The sequence below is a fragment of the Haliaeetus albicilla genome, chromosome 8, assembly GCF_947461875.1.
Source record: "Haliaeetus albicilla chromosome 8, bHalAlb1.1, whole genome shotgun sequence".
Taxonomy (NCBI): domain Eukaryota; kingdom Metazoa; phylum Chordata; class Aves; order Accipitriformes; family Accipitridae; genus Haliaeetus; species Haliaeetus albicilla.
The window spans coordinates 15669875-15688569 of record NC_091490.1 but is presented as its reverse complement, the minus strand read 5'-3'; the positions used below and the strand labels follow the sequence as shown (position 1 = coordinate 15688569).

At 37.5% G+C, this 18695-nt stretch overlaps 1 long non-coding RNA gene across 1 annotated transcript; it reads left to right on the top strand.

Annotated features, from left to right (window-relative positions):
• The first annotated feature begins 3570 nt into the window (after window positions 1-3570).
• On the top strand, window positions 3571-7303 carry LOC138686287 (uncharacterized). Its single transcript, XR_011325623.1, has 3 exons — window positions 3571-4406; window positions 4643-4712; window positions 5127-7303. It is a non-coding gene; the product is annotated as an uncharacterized lncRNA (long non-coding RNA).
• Window positions 7304-18695: the final 11392 nt, after the last annotated feature.

Sequence of the window (18695 nt, the reverse complement as noted above, 5' to 3'; positions counted from 1 at the left end):
GGTGCTAACCCTACTGAAAGTAAGTTATGACTTTGAAAATGTCGCTTTTTACATTTCCTTTTTGTTTGTTTTAGTTTACGTAGATAGTATCTTCTTAATGTGATGGCTGATCTTTAATATGATCAATTGTCATTCCACTTCACTGGCAAAAAGATTGCAAATTGTTAAGATGATTAATGTAACTGTCAGGTGAAATATTGATAAATTTAGCTGACCTACCTCACATACAAAGTGATAATATATATCAGGGTTTATGTGCTTCACTCACTTTGCAAAACACAGCCTCTGACTTGAGTAAATGCATGCTAAATTATAAATATGAAGAGAAGGGAAGAGAGAAAAAAGCATGCTGGTTTTTTTTTTTTACTTTTTATTTCAAATCAATCTTTAGAAACAGATCCTTCTACCATATATTTACACAAAACATAGACCTCACTTTCATTTGAAATTTTGGACTGCACAGAAGTTATTAATTAAAAAGTTAATAATTTAAAATGGTTTCTGTGAAAAGAAAATCCATGGATCAAAAGAGAGGGAGGGTGATATTTCAGTGTCCTGTGAGCAAACCTAAGCTTGGTGGTGTTGCTCTTTTCCCCATTGAACAGAACAAACTTTCAGCACAAAACCTGAATGTGTTGCTCAGATAAGAAATGGAAAGTGTGTAGCAGGCAGTTGATGTGGGTTCACTGCTGGCCAAACTGCCTGTTGGAACCTGCCCTCAGCAGAATCTTCTGGCAGAATAACCTCTCCAAAAGAAGCGCTCTCATATGCATTAGGCAAGTGGAGGACTCACTAGCTGTATTGAAAAAATAAACAGTGCATTTCATGTGGGCTTTTTTTTTCTAAAATATTTTTTCAAGTAAGTTAGGAGCATAAACAGAAAAAAACCTCTTTAGGTACAGTGTCACTTGGCATACCTGCACACAGTCTTGCCTTAAACACTATGACTTGGGCCTGTGCTTCCTACCAGCCCACATATTCTCAATCCTCTTTCAGAAGACCTAACAGGTAAATATGATAGGTAAGGTGGTAATTGTTATTCTGAATGGCACTGGTTTTGTTTTTCCTCTTTTCCCCCAAATACTGCTGACTTACCCAGTCATTGCAGCTAGTTAGTGAGCAGCAGAATTCAGTAGCTCTGATTGTGCATTTCATACAATTTTAGTCATTTTAGGTAGCCTGCTATGTGGATGTGTAAAATCTTTAAAGAATTTATCCAGAGAACACTTTGGAAACACTTTTTTTTTTCTTTTTGGTGCTGCTTTGAAGGTTATTAATAGTGTGGAACAGTTCTAAGCACTTGTTTGAGTGTTGTGCTAGAGCTTTTTGTTTCCAGTATAAACTGATGGAGATCAACACTTTTTTGACACTCCTAGTACCAAGTGCTTATAAAGTGTTTATAATTGTGTCAAATTATGTTAATTAAACGCTGAAAGACACTAGGAAGTTGAAGTGCTCAAAAAGTGCATTACTCTGAGTGTCACCCAGGGGCTCTTCACATCAGACACTTGGGGGACAATTTTTTCCTTCCAAGCACCTTTAGAGCACTATGTCTTAAAGTGTCTTTCTAGCATTAATTAAATTAAAAAAGCAAGTGCCAGTTAAGTGCACATGATTTACTCTTATCTTTTGAAATGCAAATGTATTTTAAACTAAAATGCCCTTCCCTTTTTACAATTCACCATTTTCCTCCTCAGTTGTCCCCCAAACCTTTTCTTATTGAGTATTCAACTGCTAAAAACAACCATGGGAAAGGCTGGGAATTAGCTCCATTATGAATGATTAGGCAGAAAATAGAACTATTCAAAGGATCAAATACCCATATTAGGGTATCTAATAGCTTTATGAAGAAAACCTGTATTAGCTTAAAAGAAATGCTGTGTAGACCTGGGCCACTCTGAGTTTGTTCTTCTTATGCCTGCTCCTACCCCTCTGGGTTACTCATGAAATTTATGCTGTAGGTTTCTAGAGTAGCTGCAGCAGACAAGAGTTACGGTTTTCTTCCACTGAACTTAAATCATTTGTTGGTCATTAGCCATATGTTAGAGTCATGTACGTGAGATCCTGAAGACTAAATGGTTTGGCCAAGATGATTCAGTAAAACAGAAGCTTATGCCCCACATTAGATGATTGATCTCTGCTGCTGTAAGACGGAAGAACTTTGTATGACAGTATAGATATTTAGTATGAGGACAGAAGAAAAAAAATACAGTTTCTGAAGGAGAACAGTTTGAAGATGGAGACAGCAGCACAAGGACACCAAAGTTTAATACGTTTCCCTGAAAAGTTACAAAACCAAACAAAAACCATTCTGAAGTCTGATCAAAAATGAACAGGCATTTTTAGGAATGTTATTATTGAATATCCTACTTCAAGGACTATTCTGTTTCATGATAAAATATTCTTCTTTTAGGTGTGAGGATAACAATCCTTACATTACCTAATTCGAACTAGATTCTATTAAAATGATTTTTTCACTTTTCTGAGAAACTGTATTTAATCCCTATGTCAATGTGCTGAGAAAGATAGTAGAGATATATCTGAACTTTAAACAGCTTTAATCTTTCTCTTTAGCTTTCATTCTTGTTGCACATCCTCAGCAATCAGATTTCAACACTCCACTCCTCAGAAAACTTACAGATTTAGAAACCATAGTGAGATAAGATTCTCCTTTGACCCAAAGACACATTCTGCTACATCTTTGGAAGGTCTTTTAAATAGCGATGTCTATTGAAATTTTCTACATAGACAGAATTTTATTTAGTAATGACTAGAAAGTATCAGACAGGTGGCAGGAGTCCACAGGAGTGTAGAGGTGAGTTGTGTACTCCAGGTAAAGAGACATCCCAGTCAGTCCTCACTGGAAGCATTATCTGAAAGGTCCTTTTTAGCCTAGAGTTTGTAAACTGAGTTGTTCTTAACTTCATTCCCCAGGGAAAGATATCCATTTCACAAGTGTCACTCTCAATGTAGCAGGAGTGAAGAAGCCAAGAACTGGGTAAACACTGAGCTTGTTTTACCCATTCAAAGTAAAATATATTGTCAGGGCATCCGAAGCCTTTCTCAACAATTGCTTACGCTGTGTATGTATTGGAGCAGCTTTCACTGCTGTGTAAAGCAGAGGGCTTTATGCTCTACAGATCCCAGTCCAGCTCTTACCTGCAGTTTGATCCAGTTATTGGTGAAGTCAGTTACCAAGGGACTGATTTAGAGTGAGCTGAATAAAGTCTCCAGAGTATCAATTAAATGTAGAAAAGAAAATGTGAATCGTGATTAGTTTGAACTGTTATTGTCTGCTGTTTGGAAGGAAAGGAATCAGTGCTCTGATTGTCTTCTGTAAGGTTACCTATTATACACCGTATCCCTCTTTTCTGTCCTTCTAACTACTTGATTGTCTATTTATTTGCAATAGCCTTTGGAGGTAATGAACAGATTAAATTTAGATAGAGGGCTCAGATTCACTGTTGGCACAGCTCTGCTGAAATAAGTGGAATTAGCCAGGAGAGTCAAAATACCTTGTGTTCAGCAGCCATAAGCTATCGTCTGGCCTGTTGATGGCTTCTAAAATCCCTCCAGTTGATGCTAGCGTGTGGTTCTACAGTGTAATTTTAAAGGGCAATACATACAGGTCTGAAAACCAGAAGGCATTGAAATACAGAATGTATTACATTACCTAGATGAAATAATTGTCAGAATGAGTAAAACTAAGCATTTGGAGGAGGGAGCAGTGAGACAATTATTTTTGCTTTTGGGCAATGTTTCATTTGGTTAGTTGTTGGGGTTTTTTGTTTTGTTTTGTTTTGTTTTTTATCTTGGGTAGAAGAAAGCGGTACTGGTTTGGATCCAGGTCTTTTTAATATGAGGTACATGCCATCCACTGAATGTTGTGAGTAGTTAGTCAAATAGTATTGGTTACTGTTATATAAATGACTTTGTAATCAAAGCATCAGCTAACAGATAGCTTATAGCATTGTTATTGTTGTACATGCTGCCAGTGTTCACTAATTCCAGGGTACAACAGGTCCTGAAAATCTCAAATCATCTGGCAGACCTTAGGACATCTGCTGCTTGTCTGTCTAGGAAAAGAAAGACTGATGAGCATACAAAATCAGAGGATTGTTAATGGCCAGATTTAAAGCCACAGCCATGTAAAGAGCAGAACAGAAAGGGACACTAACACAGTGAAGTTAAAAAGATAAGCTTATAGGACACAGGAAAAAAAGAAAATCCTGGGAGCAAAAAGAATGAACAGTTACCTGAAAATACATGCCATGATATCCTGGCAGGGCATACCACTTTTTACTGCTGGCCATGAGGGTTTCTGGGGTATGGCTGTACAAAGCTGTGGTGTACCAGAAGTGCCACTAAGCTTTTAGGCCTTCAACTCATGAAAGCAGAAATGGCGAGTCTCTACTTTTTATTTTCCAATGTCCCATTTGCATGAGGGAATGAAAATGTAGCTTTCAATAAAAATGTCTTATTTGATGAAAAGCTTATGCTACAGAAACTTTTTAATAAAATGTTCATACATGACATACTTGGCAATTATTTTCCATTGCTCTAAAGTTGTATATATCTTCCTTATGCAGTCACTTAGTACGTAACTCCAGTGATGTGTTTTTCCCTCTACACCTATAGTCAGTTAGTTTTCATAAGGATGAGAAAGTGCCTCCTGAGACAACACATTGCTGAGAAGAATTAGAAGACCGAAGGTAATAGATCTTTTAATTTAAGGTAGAGCCACTTGCCATTTCTGTTCCTTTAAAAAGCAGTCAATTCTAATTATAGAGATTTATCTTGGATTAAGGAAGAAAAATACTAAAGTAAGCACTGCTTCTTCTACTATAACTCTAGGGTTAAGGCTTTTCTAAATGGGAATTATGCATAGTGAGGACAGTAAAGTGACTGCCATCGAATTCTGAATTAACTGTTCATATGATGGAAATCTTGTTGTTCTGAAAATATTTTCCTTTTAACTTTACATTTAAAAAGTGGGAAAAAAATAGGCATTACTGGCAATTACCAATGTCGGGGAAGAAAAAAAAAAGAAGTGATGGAAAGGCTTTTTGAAAGGAGGAAGGCATTTCTAATAGTTCTTGTAAAGTAATATTCAATTTCATCCACAGAATATCAGAATTCCAGTGGAAGAAAACACTTGTGATCCATCCTAACCTGAGTATTTTCAGAGTCCAATGCAAACAGTGAAGGTTTCAGTAAAAGCTACAGACACCCTGGTTGAAAAAGATTAACATCGAAAGAATCACTTTCGGTGCAGTTTCAAAGACAACTGTTGCATTTCCTCATCTACCCCTTTTGCCTCATGTCCCTGAAATGTTTTTGATTTTTATCATATCTTCTTTTTTTCTGATAGCGTTTGTTCTCCACATGGAAATTCTTTAGTACTCATCAAGATATCTGGTATCCTTCCCTGAGATATCATTTATCATGGGACTGTTTAGCACTTTCCTTATCTGGGCCACAGATGTACAGGCCTATATTTGGAGACTTCATTCTTTCTGAGCTATCAAAAAATCTATGGAAAGGAATGGGACAACAAAAATCAAGCCACCTCCAACAAACAAGGTTTCACAGTCTTTGGAACTTTAAAAATATTCAACTCTTCTTTTGTCCTTGTCACCCTCTTGTTGTAGGAAATGTGATCTGGCTTTATTTAGTACAGTAAAAGATCAGCTTTGTGCCAAACTTTCTGGTATTTCATTGTTACCCACATGGGGACAGTGGTAGAAATGCTGTGCTACCTCTCAAAAATCTTGGTATTGATATTGCACAGCCTGCAATATTTAGCCCTCAGTCTGTTTCTGAGGCAGAACGAAGGAATCAGAGTATGTTTTCAGTATATTTTATTATGGATATCTGTGATTCTTTACCCTGAAAACTACAAACATCTCTTTAAGCATATATTAATAAAATATGAAGCCAAAGAAGACTTTTACCATCCTCTGTTATATGTAACAAAAGCCTATATGTACTCCTAACATGAGTATTTTCTGTGAGCAACTTTGGTAGAGGATTGACACATGGCCAATACAAGAATTCGGAATTAAAAGAGATATCAAGAACTGAACATTATCTATTTTGGTTTTTCATGTTTTATTAACTCAGTGTTCTCAAACTAATATACTACTGGTTGATTAGAAGTTGTGTTCTTCCAACTGCATTATACTTTTTTTACTCATCACCCTACTTTTGTATTTCTTAATACAAATATGCCTGGAGTTACATTTTCTTAAGAAAATAACTACAAGATGAGAAGAGACCAAGGAGGATCTCTTGAAAAGTACCTACATGCACAAAATGATATGATCAATATAAATGAAAGATCAGTGTAAAATTATAAGAAGTATATTCAAAATTATCACAATGCAGTCTAACTCAGCTTTAAAGGAAAATGTGGCTAAGTTTAATTGCAATGGTTATTTGATGTAGTTTGCTGATTATAGATGAGAGGTGAAAATCTGTTCCTGTATTGATGAACTGTAGGAGCCAGAATAAACAAAACAAATAACAAGCCCTGTGACAGTGCAAACACCCATTTGAATTTTGACCATTGAGCTTTTGTTACATTATTTTTCTGGGTAATGAATGAAGCATATTCTCTGCTGCAACTTGGCCATGCATGGCCCAGAGGATGCACTAAGGATGTAAGCAAGAGTTCAGAGCCTTTGCCTAATTACAGAAGTATATCTTCAGTAAACTGGACTTTACGCTTCTGTTAAGCCTCCTCCAAAGCATAAGGATGGGGATGAAAAGAGAGACTTGGCAACATGGTGGGAGCAATCGAGAAGTTTGCAGAAGACTTCAGGATCTAAATGAGCTGTCCTGAGGTCTCCCTTTCTCCAGCACCAACAGGTTGGATGAGCGCCTGGACTTATTTTGCAGCTGCAGAAGGGACTTCATCTCTGTGAATGTCCCAGGAGACAGCTACCCAGCACCACAAAAATCCCTCACAGTACCTATAGAAGTGCTGAGCCCAGGCTGGCCCCATGCAGAGATGACATTTCAGCTAGAGAGATCACCCAGCAGGAGAGATCTGAGCAGGCAGTGCAGGTGACAAGGAGGGCAGTAGTGCCTTCTCCTGCAGCCGGGAGAGGACCCTGCCCAAACACGTTTGGGGCACTACCAACAATCAGTTGTTCTAGACCCTGTTTGGGGGTATATTTTACTTACTTTTTAAATGGTTTCACATTCTATTGCTGTGCTGTCCCAAACTAATGCTGTGTTCCAATTCCATTTAATGAAACTATTTGTTTTGCTTAGAAACTTTTGGTTGCAAGTGGGAATGTATTGTCCAGTGGGTGATCCCAGGAAAATATTTGTTTCTCCTGTTTTTGTGTGGGGGGTATTGAACAGGTTTTAATTTCATTTTTTAAGGACTCTCAGTTCTGAACTTGGCACTTGCTTCTATTAAAAACTCCTTGACAAAGTACTCAAAATACTGTATACGCTAGGAAAAAAATATCTTCAGTAAATAAAGTGGTAGTAACTCAGTATTGTAGTCATTAGTAATCTAATCAGAACTCATTAGAAATCTAAAAGAGTAAGTTTTTCAGCAAACCTGAAGAAGGCTTCCAGAGTTAATGAATGACTGAATCCATAACTGGCCTGAAAGAAGAGAATTTAATACATTTGTTTAAGAGATGAGTACCAGGCTTGGCCAGGTGGAAAAATCTACTAGATAGTCTGCATTTAACTTTTAAGTGTCACTGAAACAAGTCTGTGTGGAGTATGAAGCTTCTGGTGATACTTGTGTAACTCCTCTTACCATTTACAGCTGAATGCTACTTCTACATATGGCTAAACATTTCTGAATTTTGGTGGGTTTTTGTTTGTTTGGTTGGTTGGGGTTTTTTTCCAAAATATTTCCCTCACAGCATAATTAACTGTTTTAAGTTTCAGATTTGAAATTAACATACTTGATCAGGGACGGGTTTATTAGTTGCTTCTTATAGAGTATAAATGAGAAACTTTCACAGTTCCAGTGTAAAAATGAAAACAAAACCTGGCCAGATCCATGGGTATATCCAGCTATTAAAATGAAACTTCAGCAGTGGTATATTTCTGCTGGAACTATGACATGCTTCTTTAAAAGAGCTCACATTTTCTTTGCAAGTGGAACAGCCCAAGGATCTGTAGCAAGCATCCAATATTCTGTTATTCATCTGTAGCAATGCCAAGAGTAAAAGGGGAGGAACTGTTATTTAAAAGTCTGTGGAGACAGTACTTGGTTATTTTCTTTAACTCAGTGATGAATCTGCTTTTAATATATATGTGGAGAACAAAGCAGTTCAGACCACTACACTTCTAAACAGAATGTATGAAGAGAGGCAATTCCTCATCCACTTGAATGAGGTGCTTGTAAGGCAATACTTGTCTAGCACACCGGCTCTTCAACTTGCAATCCCTGCATTGTAAATGGCTCCAAATATCTACCACACTGAAGAACCGTTTCCTCATCAGTGAGGAGATGACAGGTTATTCACTTCATTTTTTATTTTTTTTTTTAAATAAAGTCCTTCATGGATTAAGCAAGTAGCAAATTAATCACAATGGAAAATATGTGAGATGATTAAAAAAGAGACACAAAGGCTCCTCAGGGTGCATAGTTGTCCCTATTGCCCATTTAAAACCCTCATCCAGACATGCTTGAGTGGTGTGGTGTGCTGGGGTGAGCATGGATGGTGCGTGATTCCTCCTGCTCTGCATTCTTTTGGTTGGAGCACTCACATTTTGAAAAATGCTCATCTGAAAGTAAGGGAAGATCCTTCTACAGCAAATCCAGCTGCACTGTTTGGTAGCTTGTCTTCAACCCTGGCACGTCATGATGGTGCTAATCTGCAAGACCCATGGGTAAGTTATCTCTGAGCTGTGTGGCTGGATTCAGTAGTTCAGATATGACCTTAAATAATATTTATTGTATGTGTTGACCTACAGTGCTAGGCATTTTTTTTCCCTTGTTTTCCTAAAAGGGTCAAAGACATTAGGCAATCCCAGTCTGCCCTTCAGGCTGGGTTGCACCTACCTAGCAAGTGCCTGATTTTATCTGATTGCACGGTGGTGCTGAGAGCCCATTGGGAAAGTGGGAGTCCTGGCTTCAGATTCTGTCTGTGCTTGACAATTGAATCCACATCCTCTGGTGGCTAGGAGGTACTGAGGATGGAGATATTCCAAATATTAATTGGATGCAGAAACTGGAAGCCAGAATTCCCTTCTCCCAGGTGAATGCTGAAGCAAATTTGGTTCTGGAGTGATATTTGTTCTTTCTGTCTTTTGTTTATGGCTTCGTAGTTAGGGTGTAACAAGCAAATTATACATGTGTGATTTGTCCATTTGTTCAAGGAAACAAAGTTTCACGTCAGTGGAAAAATTTTATGCTGATTTTCACTGAATCGACTAAAGCCGTTTTTTTTTTATTGGGCTTTTCACTTTCTACAAACATGTTACCAACTCCCGTCACAAGCCAAGCACACTGCAGTGTTTCTCATCTTCATGGTTTGACAGTACACATTAAGAGAGAAGGGGTTCTGCCTTGTGATTTTTTCCTCTTCCACAAAATGCAGCCTGCAAAATACAGCTATCTTACGTTAGGAATATATTCAAAAGAGATTACGTCAGTAGCTAAGATGGCAAGTTTTAAAATTGAACAAAAGCCATTTAAGCTGAATGTTTCTTTTTTGGGTTGTTTTTGGTTTGGTTTGGTTTGTGGGTTTTTTAGGGTTTTGGGGGGGGGTTTTTTGTCTGTAACAAGCAAATTCCTACTTTTGGTCATTATTTCATAAATAATAAGTAAACATAAGCATGTCTCTACCTTTTTGGAATGCTCCAACATTGCTCTTTGCTTTGAATTCTTTTAGCAGTTTACTGTTCAGTATTAGACAAGCAAGACTGATAATTATATATACATATACATATATATATGTTTGCCATTCAGAGCTGGCAAATATACATATGGTGAATAAATTATTTCACAAATGTAGTGATGTTTACATTTGCAGAAGTAAGGGATATGAGTAAGAAAAAAGTAAGGGGTACATTATGGAATTGAAATTACAAGAAATTTTTAGGCAGTTAAGCTGCAATTATTCAAGTTGTAATTTGATGTTAGCATCTGTGCTGTATGTTTATTTTCAACTTCCTAACATGAATTTTGCCTTGACTAAATGCAGGACACAGTACAAATAAAATCTCTGCTACAACTATCAAAGTAAATAGGCATAATCGACAGACTCAGCATCTCAGGGGTATTATATCATCTTTGTCTGTTAAACAGAGTTAACATTCACCCTGTGCATGCTGCCTCACATATAATAAGGACCCATTCTCAGCACTTATATGGCTTTATTGGTAGCATTTTAATGCCAAAATTCTGTATATTTCTGATGCTAGAATAAAATGGATATGATTCTTATTGCAAATTAAGACAATAGTTTCCAAGCACCCCAGCCTCTGTCCCACTTCAGGAAAGCTCCCTTCAGTACGTGATCAGCAGTGAGATTGCAGGGACTTGCCGGTAGATTTGAATAAATCCATTTCTATGAAGACATAAGGAAGAAATGATCAGAAGTTCAAAGGTCAGAACTCCCTGTTTAATTTTTTAATGATTTCCAATTCTTGCCGAGGTTCCTGGTATCAACATTCTGCTCAGTTATTTGCCCAGCAGTCATCCTATCCATATTTGATATGGGATAATTAGCAACTGGCCTTGAGAAGTGCAGCCCTTTCTACCACCTGCACTATCAATGTTAGAAAGTGTTCTACTTCCTAGGGATAACCATGTATTTTCTAAACAGCTCTTGGTTTATTAAAAGGGATATAATGATCACGAAAAGTATTACACTTACAGCCTTCTATTGACAGTGGTTCTGTTTAGCTTCATTAGATGTGATGCTAATATCTGTCTGGTGAGATGGAGGCCACCTGCTCATTTTATGTGAGTTCTAATAATCATCAATTGCTAAAGACCCATATATTCAGCACATTAAACAGTGCCAATGATAAAAATGAAAGTATTTGTAGTTCCTTATCAGCCTTCCAATTTCATCTTTCATTGCAATTACTGTACTACAACTTTCTATAAACCTTTGAAATCAGGCAAGAGTAACAGGTCTTGGTCCTTTCAAGCTGGCAATTTAACTCTCACTAAGATACCAGCCTGAGATGGCGGTGCTAGTTTCACTGGCTGGCATGATGACTGGAGAATGCACAAGCTGTGAATGATCAGATCTGTAAATGGTTTGTAAACACTGGAGAAATAAGGACATTCTCCAGCATGGCTTGCCAATAGTAACAGGTGACATTAACAAGAATTTACAATGAATTCGCTGATCAGTAACATACAAAATAATGCTTCATTCCTTCTTTCCCTTAAAAATAACCAATGGAGTCTAAACTCCTCTGTACACAGCAACTTACATCATATTTTATTAGCCAGTAGAATACTATTTTTAAAAACAACTATTTCTTTCTTTCATGTCTGGTAAGACCCTTTTCCTTTCCCCTAAAGGAGTTTATACTGTGGTGAATAAAGGAGAGAGATAAATGGTATTAAAGCCATGTCAACCACAGCTAAACAAGAACCTTTACTAAAAAGACAGACCATTCCTGAAATCTTAAAGGGGTATTCTTTTTCACGAGGCAACTCTAACAAAGTCCTAGACAACTCTCCTACTATTAAATTAGTATGTCTGTTCAGCATGCATGCATGCCAAATGGGAATTTATGCTGTGTTAGACAATAATGCACTTATACAATTTTTAGCTTAATAGAAACAATGATCTTAATAAGCATATTAAATTGGAAGACACTATCTGATGATGTACATTTTATTTCGCTACTAACAAACTGAATTACATACTAAGGGTTTGCTGTCAAATTGAACCCTAGTCAGTCCATAAAAATGATTTAATAACAGGTTCCTGTAGTGCAGTATTCCTGCATCTCCCTTTAACTACTGCGGTTTTAAGATCCATTTTTTCTCATCTCATTTACAAAAATGGTTCTCTCTCTTTTGAGCATTAAGAAAAGTGAAAAGGGGTACAAGCACGCAGGAGATTGTGAAACCTGCCACATATGATGATGTAAAACCTGGCCGTATTAAAGTCAGTACGAAAACGCTAGTGAGCAGGAATTCTCACTAAAACTACAGCCACGTATACAATAAAGACATTGAAAATAGGCAGTAGCATTGTTACTACTATATATATCCCAGGCTGAATAAATTAAGCATTTTCAGAGGGAAGTAAATGTTTTTGAAATCGATGGCTAATCTCTGATTATTTTTAAAAAAGTGGTTTATTATCAGTTAAAATTTGTTGAAGCAAGTGGGATCATTTACTACAGAGAACCCTCTGAAAAAAAAAAAAGTTGCTTTTTAGCTTTTTTCCTAAGAGGATTCTCTGTGGCTGTATTGCATGATTTTTCCTTGTATTTAATCATTGTATTGTGTGATTCCTGCTCTACCTTTCCTAGTCTAGGCAAAATATAATCTTGGAACCCAGCTCCATAATTTCGATATGCATATAATTTTACGTAGTTGATGAATCCAGCATGCAATGGTAAACAGCAGGGAGGGGCTCAATGGAAACTCATTTGTTAGTTTTCCCACTTGGAGGCTGTTATTTTTATAAATTACTGATATTGGACACTGTAGGAGTGCCCTTTTTCATATACACTGAAGTACTTCACTGGCCCCAGGAGTCACTAAGACTAGTGGATTTTAATAGTTATAGATCTTAAATGGAGGGTTAGAAATTGTTTCTTTTCATTACAATTACAACAAGGAATTAACCCCAAGGGTATCCACTTAATTTCATAATATATAGACTGGAACGCTAATAATGTGTCTCTTCTAAAATGTAATAAAGAAGCAACTGCCCCTTGGCTCCCTGGGGTGGATTTTTGTAAAATGTATTGCAAAAAATGTAACACAAAGAAGATTTTACGTTAACAAGCTTTGTAATGTCACTAGCTCCAGTGCTCAAAGTGCTCTGAAGCTCATAGACACCAAGTATTGGCACTGGTTTTACAGCAGGAATTTAGTACCAGCACTTTCGTATCGCTTCACTGGTACAAGGAAAAACTAAAACAGTGATAGAAGGAGTGGAGGGTAATTTACAATTAAGCACATAAAGAAGTGAAAGAGCAGAGGGAGGAAGAAGGAGTGCAGTAGTACAAAGTAATTACTTCCTTCAAGGTCCACTTGGACCTACCCTCTAGCCAAGTTTCCTGTGTTACTTTAATCTTCCATGCCCTATTGCAAAACAAGCCTTGGCCTTACAATTGGCAGCAAGTGAACTCCAGTACATTTGCTGTTCCATTTGCACTTGTGAGTAGCAAAGTAGCCTCTGACCTCTCAGTCATTATGGATGGTGACTGTGGAACAAATTCCCGGCCAAGATCTTCAATACTGGATCAGGCTGTGGTTTTAAATCTAGGTTAAAGACATTTCTATTTGCTGATGATTTTAATGGGGTCTGACTAGATACAGCATCCTGGGAAAGCTTTGCAGTAAAGACAGCAAGAAAAGAAGTACACTAGCTGTGCCTATTCTATACGGAAAGAAAAAAAAAATGCAGTTAGAAGAAAAATCCATTTTTGTTTTGGTTTGATTTTTAATGGTAATGCTTCCAGGCATTTTTAACAGAGATTCCAAAATTGTTGCTTCTTAGGGAAAATTCATTAGGGAAGAAACCTTTGGCCAGTGTTTTTTAATTATGCATGATATGTCCAGAATTCTGTGCACTTACTTAAGTTGCAAATATTCTGTTTGTAGCAGCAAATTTAAATAATTTGCCTGACTAATCATGGGTATGTGCAAATGATCAGCTGATGTGTTTGTATCATCCCCTAAAATTGGATTCCCCCTGGGTTACTCGAGTGAGAATTTTACCAATAATTTGTGGTTTGTACACATTTATTGGACTCCTACTCCCAGATGCCAGGAATCCAAAATTATGATCTCAGAACTAACTTTTCTAGATAAACTGATAGTTCCCATTTAATTTATGTAAAATTTTCTATAAAGATGCAGAAGCACCTGCCTTTACCAAAAGTTACTATTGCTAACTGTCAGAGATATGCCAAGGCAAGAGAGAATAGATGTCTAGAAGGCTGCCAAGAAAAAGAATGGAAATTGAAAGAGTGAGATAGCACTTTGTTCACCCAGACAGTACCTGGCAATACATCCAGCAATACATTGCAAGCAGAGGTGGGAATGCTAAGCACCACATATGCCTAGGATTGCCACTGTGCGGCTCAGGCAGAAGGTATAGCAGGGACTATTTGAAAGGTTGGGAGATCAGATCAGAAAGATCACAGAATCACAGAATGGTCGATGTTGGAAGGGCCCTCTGGCAGTCATCTTGTCCAACCCCCATGCTCAAGCAGGGCTACCTAGGGCCAGTTGCCCAGGACCATGTCCAGACAGCTTTTGAATATCTCCAAGGAGGCAGACTCCACGACTTCCCTGGGCAACCTGTGCCAGTGCTGAGTCACCTTCACAGTAAAAAAGTGTTTCCCGATGTTCAGATGGCACCTCCTGTGTTTCAGTTTGTCCCCATTGCCTCTTGTCCCATCTCTGGGCATTACTGAAGAGAGCCTGGCTCCGTCTTCTGTGCACCCTCCCTTCAGGTATTTATACATATTGATGAGATCCCCCCCAGAGCATCCTCCAGGCTGAACAGTCCCAGCTCTCACAGCCTTTCCTCGTAGGAGAGATGTTCTAGTTCCTTAATCATCTTCATGGCACTTCTCTCCAGTATGTCCATGTCTTCCTTATACTGGGATGCCCAGAACTGGACACAGTGCTCCAGGTGTGGCCTCACCAGTGCCGAGTAGAGGGAAAGGATCACCCCCCCTCAACCTGCTGGCGATGCTTTGCTGAATGCAGCCCAGAATACCATTAGCCTTCTTTATTTGTTTATAAAAAACAAACAAAACCCACAAAACACCAAACCAAAAGAGGTGGCCTCTGCAGCTGGCATTTTCAACTCACACTGAAGTACAGTGGGTTACTTTCTACTGAGGTGACTTTGTGCATTCTCAAGCCTTCCCTCACTTTTTTTTCTGCTTTTCTTTTTCCATTCCTGCATAGTCACCTCAAAATTTTGAGTGATAAATGCCAACTTTAAAAAAAAAAAATCACAAAATAAACTGGGAGAAAAATCTAAATTCGGAAGTCTTGCCAGCTGGTTTCATTTAATTTTATTTTACTGGTAGTAAATTGGGCATTTCTGGGCCTTTTTTCCTTTATTGGCATTAAATTAAAATGTGAAAAAAGATTTACATAAGAGAATTTCTATTTTAACAACTTTCATCACCTTCTCCAGGTTGCAATGTTAATGTTCTTAAATGTATCCTGAAGCAGGTTTACTCAATAAGAACAACAACAAAAGTAAAAATGTGAAGAAAGAACAGAAGAGGCAGAATAGAAGTTCAGCATGTAACCAAGTTAGAAGCTGAAGGCTGAAAGAGTCTCTGAAGAGAAAAGTTTCAGGATTAAAGGAAACACTTGCAGCCATTTCTCCCACTCATGAGTAATTACTCATATGCAATTGAGTAATAATTGCAATTTAAATCAAATGACTGATTTCAGCACTCAGCGTTATGATCATGGATCATAATCTGGATTTTAATCAAGGACGAATTAAAAAATAAAATGCTATGGATCTCTTCAAGAACTATTTTTGTAAATGATAAGTCAGAGTTGTTTCACTAGGTGAAGTCAAGTTGAAATTGTATGTATGTTAGGAATTAAATTGGAGATCTTAGTGTAAGGGCATTTATTTCCTTTCTTCATATGAAAGCACCCATGCTAAGTTTCTTCCGTTTCTTCCATCTATTCACAAGTGATACAAGAGCAAGTCATTTCAAGGAAAATCCATGTTATAGCAAGATAACAAATGTGATGTACTTCACAAACAGTGTTATCTCCTTCAACCAGATAGATACAAACATAGATACTATAGGTTAGGTGCCAATTTGTATCACATAAATGACATGCTGTAAATCACTCTTGCTGTATTGCCACGTATCTAGTCATATTGTACCCAGCCTCTGTGACCCTAGAATAGATTCATTTGTAATGTAAGAGATGTGTGGTAAAACATATACTATAAAAAATACAAGTACCGTACTTGAGAGCTGGAAGTGGTAATGTGAAGCACTGACTATTCCTTTTTCACAGGTATTGTAATTTTTGCCCTTTTTGGGCTGCTTCCATCTAGTGATAGATAAGTATGTGCTTTGTTTTCCAGTAAGGGTGATTTCTGTGATAGGCACCAGATGTTCCATAGCCTTTATTCTAAAACACCCATTCTTTTTAAATAAAATAGGGATGCATACCCTGTATTACAGCATGAAAATATGTTAGTTGTCTATTTGATAGGTTTTTGAAAAGGCATAAAAAACCAAGTCATCATAAGTACTAAGGTCATATTTACGTAAAGAATTGTTTTTGAGAAACTGACTGTAAAGTGTTTTATTTTTTGTAAGAATACCAGTTGTGCACAGTCCAAATTTTACTGGATCTCTCTGTGTTGTGGAGCATATGAGACAGCTATAGACTCCTGCCTGCAGAAAGACCAATATACAGATCATGAAAAACAAAAGCAATTTGGACTCTTAATAAAGGCAAGGAATGGAAGAATGTTTAGAATACTAGATCTGTGTGATGCTTTCCAATAGGTAAAGTTGTGAAAATGCCTCATCATAAACTCCCATAGGGAACCCATGTCAAAATAATAGAATAAAATGCCACAGTGTTTACAGTCAACACGGGGGTAACACTGAATGCATAGCTGGAGGTGTGATACACAGGCTTAAGGGATGGGGATACAAAAGCCTGTTTGGGATGCTGAAATTACCTTTCCCTTTGACTGGGGAGGAGAGGCTAGGCAAGCTGATTGCAATTAGTAATTTAGCAGTGCTTCATTTATTTGAATTCTAGATCTTTCCAGACCCTATTACCGCACCTTTTTTCTTTTCTTTTATTTGTTTCTTGCAATATGTCAACAGTTCCAGCTGGAAACATGGCATCTCCATCTTTTGTGCCTCTAGACAATCACTTTTGGGCAATTAGAAGGGAAACTTTTTCACATTTTTCAATGTAATAGAGTTGAAAGCAGTTAAGATCCAGCAAGTTTAATATTAGAAAACATAAGCATGTTATTTCGTAATAACTTGTGGCTGATATTTGCGGTAGGTAAAGGCTGAAAAGATCAGCTTCAAGGGAGTACATGAGAACAGGGTTTCTGCTAATGGACTTCATGTTCTCAGGAGAAGAAAAAACTTGGAATCATCTCAGCTGAGGCCTTTGAAAATATCTATTGTCCCTGATCAAAAGTATAGTAGATAAAGGAAGTTTAGAAGTAGATGGAGTCCTAGAGGTAGGCTGTGGAAATTCTACCCGAGGTTGCTTTTATTATGAGCTAAAGAGCACTCGAGACTTACATTGGATTCAGTTAAAAGCCTGGAGTGTGAACATCAGGTAAATGCCTGGTATGTATATAAGTATATAAGTGTGTGTGTGTATATATATATATATATCACAGCTTTCCAGTGTTAAGTGAATGAAGTCTTGTGACCTTCTATGTAAACCATTTATCTACCTGCTTGTCCAGATCAAAGCTGAAGCAGAATGCAGTCACAGGTAATCAAAGAACTGAGCTCCCTTTTCAGCTCTGTTTAATTATTAAAGGAAGTTTCTACCTAACTTGTTTCCAGTAATACAATCCATGACACTGTAGTTTAAAATCAATAGTTCTTCAGATAGGACTGAAAAATGTAACAGGACATTTGAACATCACTGGAAATGACTGAATCCTTATGCAGTACCTCACCAGTTGAAACTACTGTTGAGAGGTGATGTTTCAACTATGGTATGTTTATGCCTGAAATCTCAGTAAGATGCCATAGATGGTGGTAAAGGCCTAACCTTTTAATATACGGTTTCTCAAAGAAATGGACCAAAAAGAAAAAAAAAAAGCTTTTCTAGAAATAGTATTCTAGCTCTTACCCTAAAAATGGGTATACTAGCACAATGCTTGTCTGTCCTTTACCTTGTGCAGTAGCAGATTTCACAGGATAAGACAAATATCTGGGCATTGAATGAATTTCTGGGTAAGAGAAAATTCATGGGATCCTTGATTATTTGTCTGAAAACAAGAATGCCACTTAATCAGCTGTTAGAATAGTGAAAGGAGTTCTCAAGCTGTCATCATCAGAAAACATAAGCCATCTATTAGAAACTGCCTCAAAAACAATGGAAGGTAATTGGTGAACTAGCCAGACCTCAGATGCATATCCAGTAAACACCATTGTCAGAACACTTTTTTTAACCTCCAAGTAAACTACTGTCTGAACTGATGACTATCTCTGATCTGCTGTACAAGTCCGCCTGTATCCTACCACTCTACTGGGGGAAAAACCATGTGAGGTTTTGCATGGGGGAAATTCCACAGTGCCTTTCACCATTTGGTGTTCAGGGAGTCTTGAATAAAAAGCAGCATGGATTAGATTCCTAAATTTCAAAGTGATTTCTAGCTTTTTGAATCAGTAGGAAGACCATGGTAACTGGTTTAAAGTACTATTGGACTGGATCTGGTCCCTGTGACTAGCAAATAAGAAAAGTTGTTTAAATCTCTGCCCTTCTGCATTAAGTGTATCTCTGCTGTAACCTG